We start from the raw sequence: 11,108 nt of genomic DNA, 5'->3' as shown, positions 1-11,108 counted from the left end.
GTTGAGTGGGATCACCGATTTGTGACCTTGCCTGTAACCTGCCGGGAGACGCAGCCGGGAAGGTCATCAAGGATCTCGAGCCGAATGCCTGGTGTGAGGCCAGTTACCTCTGACTGCGGCTGAGAATCCTGACACCTAATCTGCACTTCTCCCCCCCCCCAAAAAAAATGCAAACCAAAATGCAGCATTCCTTGAAAATTTGCACTTCTCTTATTTTTGTGATCCAGTTCCTCAACCAAAGAATTTGCACATCAGGGGAAAGTGTGTGTGTGTGTGTGTGTGTGTGTGTGTGTGTGTGTGTACGGTATATTTGGGGGAATTTCTAGCAGAAATGTGTATATGCATATGCATATGCATATACTGGAAAAAAGATACACTAAAATGTTGGCAAATTTTCATGAGGACTGTTTTTTAAAAATTCAAACGTGTGGAAATGTGATGAGGTCTACTTCAGAGTGAAAAAACATGAAAAATAGAGAGATGCCCAAATTTGTCCATGCTGAATGAAAACCTAATTATTAAAAATCAATGGTAGAGAAAGTCTACAACCTGTGTGTGAAGGTAACTGTGTGTTACCTTCTTTGAAGTATCTTGATTAGCTAAGGTTTTGGTCTTCTCCAGGAAGGCTCATCTTACATTCTAGTTGCCCACATAGTGAGGGGATCCCCTTGGTCTGGTTTTCATTTTCTGTTCCCATTTTTATTTCCTAGTCTTCCTGGATCCTGCATCTCTAAACTAGGGAGTGACCATTTTATTTCATTCAGTGGTTGGAGGAAGTCTTGCATTTCTTACGAGATGCTACATGAAGGCCTGGACCCATTTGAATTTTTTGGAATGTTTTCCTCCTTTTAGAAACTTTTCATCTCTTTTCCGCCTGAGATGCTCCAAGCTCGGAGCCACAGACCATCTCCCATTAGGGGGAATGCCATTTAAGTGAGTTTCATTATATTACGAGACATTTCCCAGTGCAAATCGGCAATTTACGGTAGCTCACCTTTACGTTAAATGAGTTCTCATCCCCCTGAGTTATTAATAGAATGCCCTTTTCCATTAGCCTTGTCCTTTTCCAGCTCAAATGCCCCTCTCTTCTTACTTTCAAGAAGACATCATCCAGGCAAAGAGTCTTTCAAGAGGACAGTATGGCTGCATGGTGGGAAAGAGGTGTAGGACAAAAGAGAGGTTGAGAAGAATTAACAGGGGCACATTTCCCTTGTCTCTCTCCCAACAGAGGTCATCATACAAGGTGACCAAAGTAGTGACCAAAACCAGACCTAAATCCTAATTGAAATGAATCTAGAAAATTGGTTTCCTTCATAAGTGCCTGGATCTGGTCCATGACCGCCTGCTCAATAACTTTGCCCAAGTAGGTGAGACTGGCAACTGACCGATAGTTACTTAGATGTTCTGAATCCAGGGAGGGTTTATTGAGTGGTTTTACCACTGCCACATTGAAGCAGGCAGAGACCACCCCCTCTTGCAAGAAGGCATTAATCACCTCTTTGGCCCAGCCAGCTGTCCCCTCCCTGCTAATTTATATCGGGGTGCAAAGGTCCAGAATGTAAGTGGTTGCCCTGACTGATCTATGCACCTTGTCCATATCCTCAAGACTTACTAACTGAAACTCATCCAATAAAACAGGACTAGACAGTGCTCTGGACACCTCTTGAGATTCAACTGCTATAACAGTGGAGTCAAGGTCCTGGTGGATGCAAGCAATTTATCCTCAAAATGCTTTGCAAATCAGTCACCTCCTTGGGACCAGAGTATAAAAGGCCCACACTACCCAGAAAAGCTCCGCTGGGCAGCAGAATGAGGATGCAATGGAAGCAGCAAAGTATGCCTTCTTTGCTACCTTCACTGCCACTGGGTATGCTTAATGATGTGCCCTCACCAGTGTTTGATTGCATTCAACTGGATTTTTGCTCCACTCATGTTCAAGCTGTCTCCCAGCTTCTTTTCTCACCTAAGCTCTGGAGTATACCAGGGAGCCAAACAGGATCCACAAAGTGGGAGACTGCTCTCAGAGGCAATTGTGTCAATGGGTCAAGCCATTTGAATGTTCCAGAGGTCCGCCAGGGCTTCAACAGGAGCACCATTCATATCAACCAAAAAATCCCCCAGAGCCACCTGGAAATTCATTGGATTCATGAGCCTCCAAGGGCAGACCATACTAATAGGTCCCCCACCTCTACAGAGAGGAAAAGGTACTGAAAACTCAACAGGAAGTGATCTGATCATGACAAGATACCCCTACCTCCTGCACAGATCACCCTCTTCCTGCCCAGTTGAGAAAACAAGGTCCAGAGAGGATGAGAGAGGCCCATTGAGCTTCCTGTTATCCCTACCTTTCTGGTCATTCGAAGCTTCTCTGACAATTTTCCATATGAATGCAACCTGATTTAGTGGAGGAAAGATCACTAGGCAGGTAGCTTGATATTGCAATAGGCTGAATTCAGTACCAAATATACTCTGAGAAGTGACTTTCATACGCTCTCAGGAACATTATCTCATTTTCTCAGACTGTTATTTTCCCTCTCTTTCCCTCTTCCTTCTTCAAGACCTATATTCTTCCCAACCTGTATTTTCAACCCCTATTCATGCCTTCCTTAGCAACTACCACCTGCGTCTGGAAAAAAAAGAAGACATATCTCACAGCTTGAGAACTAGTGTTGTTATTTTCCATCGTGATGTTTTGGCCAAGAGCTTCTGAGTTCTCCCTTTGTAGGATGGATTGTTGTTTAGTCGTTTAGTCGTGTCCGACTCTTTGCGACCCCATGGACCAGAGCATGCCAGGCACTTCTGTCTCCCACTGCCTCCCGCAGTTTAGTCAAACTCATGCTGGTAGCTTCGAGAATGCTATCCAACCATCTCGTCCTCTGTCGTCCCCTTCTCCTTGTGCCCTCAATCTTTCCCAACATCAGAGTCTTTTCCAGGGAATCTTCTCTTCTCATGGGGTGGCCAAAGTATTGGAACCTCAGCTTCACGATCTGTCCTTCCAGTGAGCACTCAGGGCTGATTTCCTTAAGAATAGATAGGTTTGAACTTCTTGCAGTCCATGGGACTCTCAAGAGTCTCCTCCAGCACCATAATTCAAAGGCATCAATGTAGGATGGATGTTATATGTCAAAAACCTCAACCAGGATGGGAGACTTCACTTTTTAAAGTTCTGGTTGATGTCCCTAGGGATTAGAAAACAACATTTTAAAAAACAGATTTGACTGAATAACAGAATTAGGGTTGCACTGAATAGATGCCGGTTTCAATGTGAGGTCATAACTTGCTCAGTGGATGACATGGATGAGGAGTCTTCCATCTCTGCTACCAGATCTTTCCAGACCAAAAGACTTGGCTTTCTCTTCAGATTCAGAAGCCTCACTTCCAGGGCAGCCCACATTACCCCCATGGCAAAGCAGCAATGGCCGCAGTTCATTTTGCAGCTTGCTGAAAAAAGCAACCAGTGCTCTGCTCAGAGTTCTGACTTTGCCTCACCTCAATGTGACATTGCCTCACCTGAACATGACTCTGCCACATCTGTTGCTATGCCGCCATGCTAAGAGATACCACAAGAGTAGCCCATTTCCCTCTGACCTCTGAACTCAGCCAGGGAAGGACAGGACATCCTCCTTTCTGAATGGGTAATGCCAACCAGACAGGAATCATGTAGTAAATGGGATAGCATCAGAGTATTTTGAGGCATCTCTAAATAAAGCATGAGACTCTTAATCTCAGGGTTGTGAGTTTGAGCCGCATGTTGGGCAAAAGATTCCTGCATTGCAGGGGGTTGGACTAGATGATCCTTGCAGCCCCATCCAACTCTACAATTCTACGATTCTAACTTTTTTCATCGGGAGCTAAACAATACCCCAACCCAATAGTCTGTTCAGCTACCTCAGCTTTCATAGCCGGTCAGTCAGAGCCCGCCCTCCTAGACCAAGAGGAAGAGGCTGGCAAGTCAGGGACCAGATCCCCCAAGATGTATAAATATGAGGGGGGGAAAGCAAATTAACAGGTGTTTCCTCTGACTTTAACTTATGCCTTATCTCTGACCTTGTTTCAGTCTGTGCATCATCTCCATTTATTCCCACCTTTGGCACACTTCCCAAAATCCAATTTTGTACATTTTGTACTCCATTTGGGCTGATTTAATTGAAATTATATTATCCCATAAACAAAGCATTACATAGTGGAAAGCGGAACTAACAAAGTAAAATGGCTGGCTATTCCCAATGCTCTCCATTAGATAGACAGGACATTAGTACTGCCAGGTGCCAATCAATGCTCAGCACTATGGGTGGTCATCAGGGAATGCAGTCCAGCAGTGGCTTTATATCCACAGCACAATCTTCCCTTTTGCTTGTTATGAAGCCAGATGGGCTCTGGGGAAAATGTCAAACCTTGATAAGGGTCAAGCTCCAGGCAGGCAGATTCTGGAATCTGTGAGGAACTGGCTGTCAGTCCGTGTGGGCCAAAAGAAATAGTCTAGTCAAATGAGATAATAGTCAAGATCCAAAGCAGCATTCAGGGGAGGAGAACAAAGCTTAGCAAATGCCCAAGACTTCAGATGTGCTGCCCAGACTCAGGGGCAAGTTCTGGCTGGGAGCCATGCAATTGGTGTGGAGGCCTCCAGTACTATGATTAATACATCAAGGCTGGGAAGTTCTGCAAGAACAGTTGGTTCATTGGAAGCATGGGCAATTCTATGGTCTTCTGGGTGTGTGTAACTGTGTTACAAAACTGAGAAAAGTATGGCTGTGTTTCCTTTTGTGTATTGTTTCAGAAAGTGTGAATTAAGTTGGCTCCCTTAATTATTATTTTTTGAAATAATTTTTATTTGATTTTTTTCAAATTCATTCACGCAAGTAGTATTATCAAAAATATTAAACTCTACGCAAGATTCTTCCGAATCTCAAGACTTCCCTCCTCCTCTTCGTGGGTTCTTTAACTAACTTTTTAAACTGCATATCATGGATCTGTCCAGTTTATCATCCTCCATTGTATCCAAAGTCTATGCGTCATTGCAAGAGTTATTTGAAGCCTGCCAAAGAATTCAAGTGTTTACAGTGGTCTTTCAAGTACATTATATATTTATTCCATTCCTTGTTGAAGTTTTGATCCTCCTGATTTCTGATTTTCCTGGTTAATCTTGCCATCTCTGCATTGTCTTTTTTTAAAAAAAATAATTTTTATTAGTTTTCCAAACATATAATAAAGACAAACAATACAAAAAAACAAAACATACAAACATATAAACATGTATAATTTCATAATCTTATCTTCCTGCACCTTACTTCCCGGACTTCCCCATACCTCCCCTTTTCTGCATCCTTGTTTTTACCTTTCTTCAGCAACCCTCCAACTAATTAGTTAACTCACTTTCATTCTAATTTCCTTAACTTATTGTTTACAGCTGCAATTCTCTATTTCTTAACACCTTAACATCTCAGTACACCTCAATTTTACAACAATTTTTAAGATAAGTTTTAAATTTCTTCCAGTCTTCTTCCACTGTCTCTCTCCCCTGGTCACGGATTCTGCCAGTCATCTCTGCCAGTCCCATGTAGTCGATCACCTTCGCTTGCCATTCTTCCAGAGTGGGTAGTTCTTGTGTCTTCCAATACTTTGCCAGAAGAATTCTTGCTGCTGTAGTAGCATACATAAAAAACGTCCTATCCTTCCTTGGCACCACATCTCTGCATTGTCCAATAATTTCATCTGCCAGTCTGCCCTAGTAGGAATCTTGTCATCTTTCCATCTCTGGGCAAGGAGCATCCTTGCAGTTGTTGTAGGGTCCATAAACAGTCTTTTCAGTTCCTTCGGTATCTCTGCACCTACAATTCCTAACAAAAAGGCTTCTGGTTTTTAAACATACGTTATTTTAAACATTTTTTTTCCAATTCAATGTATATCATTTCCCAGAATTTCTTTATCGCTTTAAGTTGGCTCCCTTAAAATGCATTCCCCCCCCCCAGCCCTATTCTGAATCCCAGTTGCTGGGAAATGGAGAGAGTGTTGTTACATATAGGTCCTGCATGTGGACTTCCCATAGGCATCTAGTTGGCTGCTATGAAAACAGAGTTCTGGAGTAGATGGGCCTTTGGCCTGATTCAATAGGGCTCTTATGTTCTTGGGAGACAGAGCAGCCTACCAATAATAATAATAATAATAATAATAATAATAATAATAATAATAATAATAAATACCCCGCCCTCCCCAGCTAAGGCTGGGCTCAGGGCTGCTAACAAGCAATAATAAAAACAAGTTGAATGATTACAACTTAAAAACAAAATTAAAATACAACATTAAAATATTGAAACATTAAAGTATTAAAATGTAGCCTCATCGCAGGAGGAGAAAGGAAAAGAAAAAAGAAAGAGAGGGAGGGAATCAAATTGGCTCCAAGCCAAAGGCCAGGCGGAACAACTCTGTCTTACAAGCCCTGCGGAAAGAAATCAGATCCTGCAGGGCCCTGGTCTCATGAGGCAGAGCGTTCCACCAAGCTGGAACCAGAGTTGAAAAGGCCCTGGCTCTGGTTGAAGCCAATCTAACTTCCTTAGGGCCCGGGACCACTAGGGTGTTGCTATTTATGGACCTTGAGGCACTCCGTGGGGCATACTGGGTGAGGCGGTCCCGTAGGTACGAGGGTCCTAGGCCGTGAAGGGCTTTAAAGGTCAAAAGCAGCACCTTAAATCTGACCCTGTACTCCACCAGGAGCCAGTGCAGCTGGAAAAGCACTGGGTGAATATGCTCCCATGGCAGAGACCCCGTGAGGAGCCTCGCTGCAGCATTCCCATGAGGCAGGATGAAGTGCGTGCCTCAGGTGGTAGAAGCGGAAGAGTCAGGGCTCTGCCCATCCCACTTCCAGTGCCGAGAGGGAGGCATTCCAGTGCATGGTATTCCCGGCACACATCACTGCCACTCATCTTCCTCCCCTCAGACAGAGAAGCTAAGCAAGTGGTAGTGATTTAAGGAACATCCCAGCTCCCACCAAATTTGGCAAGAGAAAGGTGGAGCAGCAAAAGGAGGTACGGCAGCAGAATAGGGGCGGGGTAGGAGATGACAATTCCTGTTTCACCTCAGGTAGCAAAACGGGAAGGACCATACCTGTTAGGAAATCTCAGGGTTTTCTTTTTCCTAAGAGTGTGAGATTTGAAAGTTTTCTCTGATGCCCCTTGCCATCAGAATCTGAGCATCAGAGATGACACCTTGTCTTCCAGTAAACATCTCATCATTGTGATTACCACCCGCTGCACCAATCACTGTCTTCACATATCTGTCCATTTCTTCCCTGCACTCAAACCTCACTCAAGAGTCCTCCCTGCCAGAGGTTGCTGAATACAGGTGCTTGTTATGTCGGCGAACATAAAAGCGCCAATGAATTATTCCTTTCACTAAAGCCAAGCCGAGAGTCATTGGCCTGTGGTCTTGTAAAATTAACGTGCTCTGCAATAAATAATGACACTGTAATGGGTGGTCATTGATGGCTTTTTGGAAAAGGCTTGGTGCATAAGTGCAAATGTTTCAATGGCCAGTAATTGAAATTAAATGAAACCCGTCAATGTTAGGCTTCGGGTGACCCAGGCTAGGACAAAAATCTATCACGCACCGGGGGGAAATATGATGTCTCTCAGGCTGTATCAGGAAGGATGCTGTGAACAGAATGCTCTTTGCCTGCATGTGGCTTGATTGGTTGTGGCTTAGGGCAACTTCAGAAATTTAGCCAAATCAAGTGATGTGGGATGGCCACTTTGGGTGCAAGTCAGTGGCTGCATTAAAAAAACAAAAAACAACAACAAAATTTTAGAAAATCTTTCATTTGACCAAAGATCTCTGCACGTACAAATACTGTGAGATGTAATCCATTGGTGCAGTCAAATGCAACATTCCTTTCCCCCCCTTTTTTTAAATCTTTATTTATACAACAACAAAAACACACACAAAGAAACACAAATACAAAATTACACACAAATTACAAAAATAACCATAGACACATAATTTTCTTGGCAAACAATTGGTCTTAACACTAAAGACCCAACTTCCTCTCTATTCCATATTTCAAATTCATATTACTTATTGCCAATACACATTTTCATAATTAAACTTATTCTCAATAAATCTAATTTCTTCTATCTACCTAGAACTTCAGTAATAGTTGCTAGGTAGCTAGGTAGATCAAATGCAACATTCCTTATTTCCCTAGAGTGGGCACAGGCAGGGTGACATCCAGTCAGTGTAACTTCCTGTTCCACTGGTCTGGAGTTTCTTCTTCCTGCATGTGATCTGGGAGATGAGCGTGGCCCTGGCTGACTCCTTAAAAGAGCCGAGTCATGCAGCCAATTTCTGTCTCCAGTTCGACTTGATACTGCTGTTGTCTTGTTCTATCTTTTGCTGCCATGCTACTCTCCTGCAGCCATTTTGTGTTCTATTAATGTAATTTTTGCTGTCTGCTGGCTCCCAGCCAGCAGCACATGAATTTAGTCTCCCTATGAGATTAACTCACAGTTTCTTTGTGTAACTACCAAGTAAAGCCTGCCTTTCAGGGATCATATCATGAACTGAAATGTGAGTAAACTTTTTGTTAATTTACTCTCGTGTCTTTATTCTTTTAAGAGGGAATAAAGTGGACACCAGGAAATAAACTTAATTAAGAGATTCAAACGAATCTGCAAACTAGCTTCCAGCTATATTGAGGGGAATCTGCTCTGCTATATCACTTACTAGTGTGAGTGAAGGAAAGATAATATTTATTCAATATATCCTTTCCTACTATCTTTAACATTCCCACAAATATGCCATGTCAAAGTTAAGGGCACATAGCAAGCTTATTTACATGAAGTTAGACCACTGGTGTATTTAGCTCAATATTAACTATGTTTTCCAGTAGCCGCTCTCCAGGGTTTCAGATACAGTGGTACCTCGGTTTAAGAACAGTCTTGTTTACGAACGATTCAGTTTACGAACTCTGCAAAACCGGAAGTAGTGTCCCGGTTTGTGAACTTTACAAACTCAGTCTAAGAACAGAATCCAAATGGTGGAAGGGCACCAGTGGTGGGAGGCCTCATTAGGGAAAGCACGCCTCGGTTTAAGAACGGTTTCGGTTTAAGAACAGACTTCCAGAATGGATTAAGTTCGTAAACAGAGGTACCACTGTATAGGCCTCCCCTATCCTTAGCTGCAGATGCTGGAGGTTGAACCAGAGACCTTTGCTCCACCATACACTGCATCCAAATGCTTTATTTTTCAAATGCTGATGGGGTTTTCACATGGCGTCACAAGTCAGCATGATCAGGTATTTGTTGAGAGGCCTCTGGACCCTAGCAGGCTGCTTCTTGAACCAACCCCTCACTCTTGCAAAGAGGGAGCAAGCAGAGGGGGTGAGGTGGACAAAGAGGAGAAACTTCCCAGTTCTTGCTTGTTCACTGGTTCTCTGCATGGTAAGTTAGCAGGTGCTATCAATGATGATGAAGAAGAGCAGCAAAAGCAGCCAGTGACAATGGCAGTGAAGGGGTTAGGCTCACTGAGGGAAGGGGACCCTTTGATGGTTTCTCATCCAAGCCAGCCCTTCCAAAACCCAGAGCCTTCACTGCATGCAACCACCCACACTTCCCCTACAACTGAGCTAATACAGTGGATGAAAACTTTGCCACTCCATTTTTGCTGTTTGTATAAACAGGATCTTTGTTTATCTGTATATTCAATGCATATGACACCTTTCCACTGTCAAGGACGTTTCAGGCATTCTCATAGATCTACCACAACAGTGAAAGGACCAAAAATAGCACTGAAAACATTAAAATGAACTCTGTGACAACACTCGAGAACAACAGCTGCAGGTATGTGCATCTCCTGCAAAGGTCTTGTAATGGAATAGGAAAGCCCTAAGACACCAAGAAGGATCCAGCCTAGAGCGTTATCATACTGCCGTATTTGGATGTGGAAGTCACTGTAGTGAAGTAGTTAAGAGTTTGAGGCTAGGAGCAGGAATGCCTCAGTAAGTCCCTCGTTCTAACCCACCTCACAGAGTTGTTATGACGATATAATGGAGGGTGTAAGAGAGAAAATCTTTTATGCTGCCCTGCCCCTTTAATTGAGATCCCTGCATTGCAGGAGGTTGAACTAGATGACCCTCAGAGTCTCTTCCAAATCTACATTTCTATGATTCTATTATCTTCTTGGAGAGAGGATGGGATAGAAATGTAAGCAGTAATAATATTACATTCAGGGCATGTGAGCATGCTCAATGGATCAGACACACGCACTGAGTTCTTGGATCTTATTGTTATCAATCTGAGAAGGGAGAAGTAAGCTGTAAGTGAGATCCATCTAATCCATGGATCCTACAAGTGTTAAAATATAGTAATCCAGGCTAGTTTGTGTGTTGAGGTGATTGCCTGGGTGATGGACCATTAAGAGAACAAAGGACAGGGGGCTTTGTGCAAGAAGCTTTACCTTAGTATATGCATTTTTTTGTATACATTACTTGGCTTACCTGAATGGAAACTACACAGCAAAATTGGGAGAAGGGCAAATTTTGAAGGATTTGTGTGTTTCAGTTTGTGTATTGTTTTGGAAAGTGCTGATTGGGTAGGTTCACCTTTAAATGTGAGCTAAATTTATTCCCTCCATCCCATGGTTGTCCCTAGTGTTTAATGTATTTGTATTTCCTTTTCCCCTTCCCTGGCCTTAAGCCTAAAGAGCAATGTCTGTTAGATATCTGAGGAAGCTGCCGGATACTTAAGCCTGGCTACTTGCCCATCTCTCTAGGTATTGTCTACTCTGACCATCCCAGTGGAGGTTGCTCTATTAAGGCAAAATGGAGCAGTGCTCCAAAAACCACAGACTGCCCTCAGCCAATTCCCACCTGCCTGCCTTCTTACTTACAACCAATCCAGGGGGTGGCACTGCCTTCAGTTTCTTCCTCCTCCTTAGTTTCAGTGTTGCCTTTGTAGAACTCTGCAGAGAAGATGGGAACAAAACTAGAATTATTTGGCTTTGTCAGTCATGGGTTCTGGCCTCACCTATTGTTTGGGTTTCCAGCCTTCTACTCCACTAGTCCCAATATGCACCAGCCACCATTTCCACCAACACTTCTAGGGTATCAGGAACAAGCC

This window comes from Podarcis muralis, chromosome 15 (genome assembly GCF_964188315.1).
Source record: "Podarcis muralis chromosome 15, rPodMur119.hap1.1, whole genome shotgun sequence".
In the NCBI taxonomy this organism is placed as follows: Eukaryota; Metazoa; Chordata; class Lepidosauria; order Squamata; family Lacertidae; genus Podarcis; species Podarcis muralis.
This window is presented reverse-complemented; position numbering follows the sequence as displayed.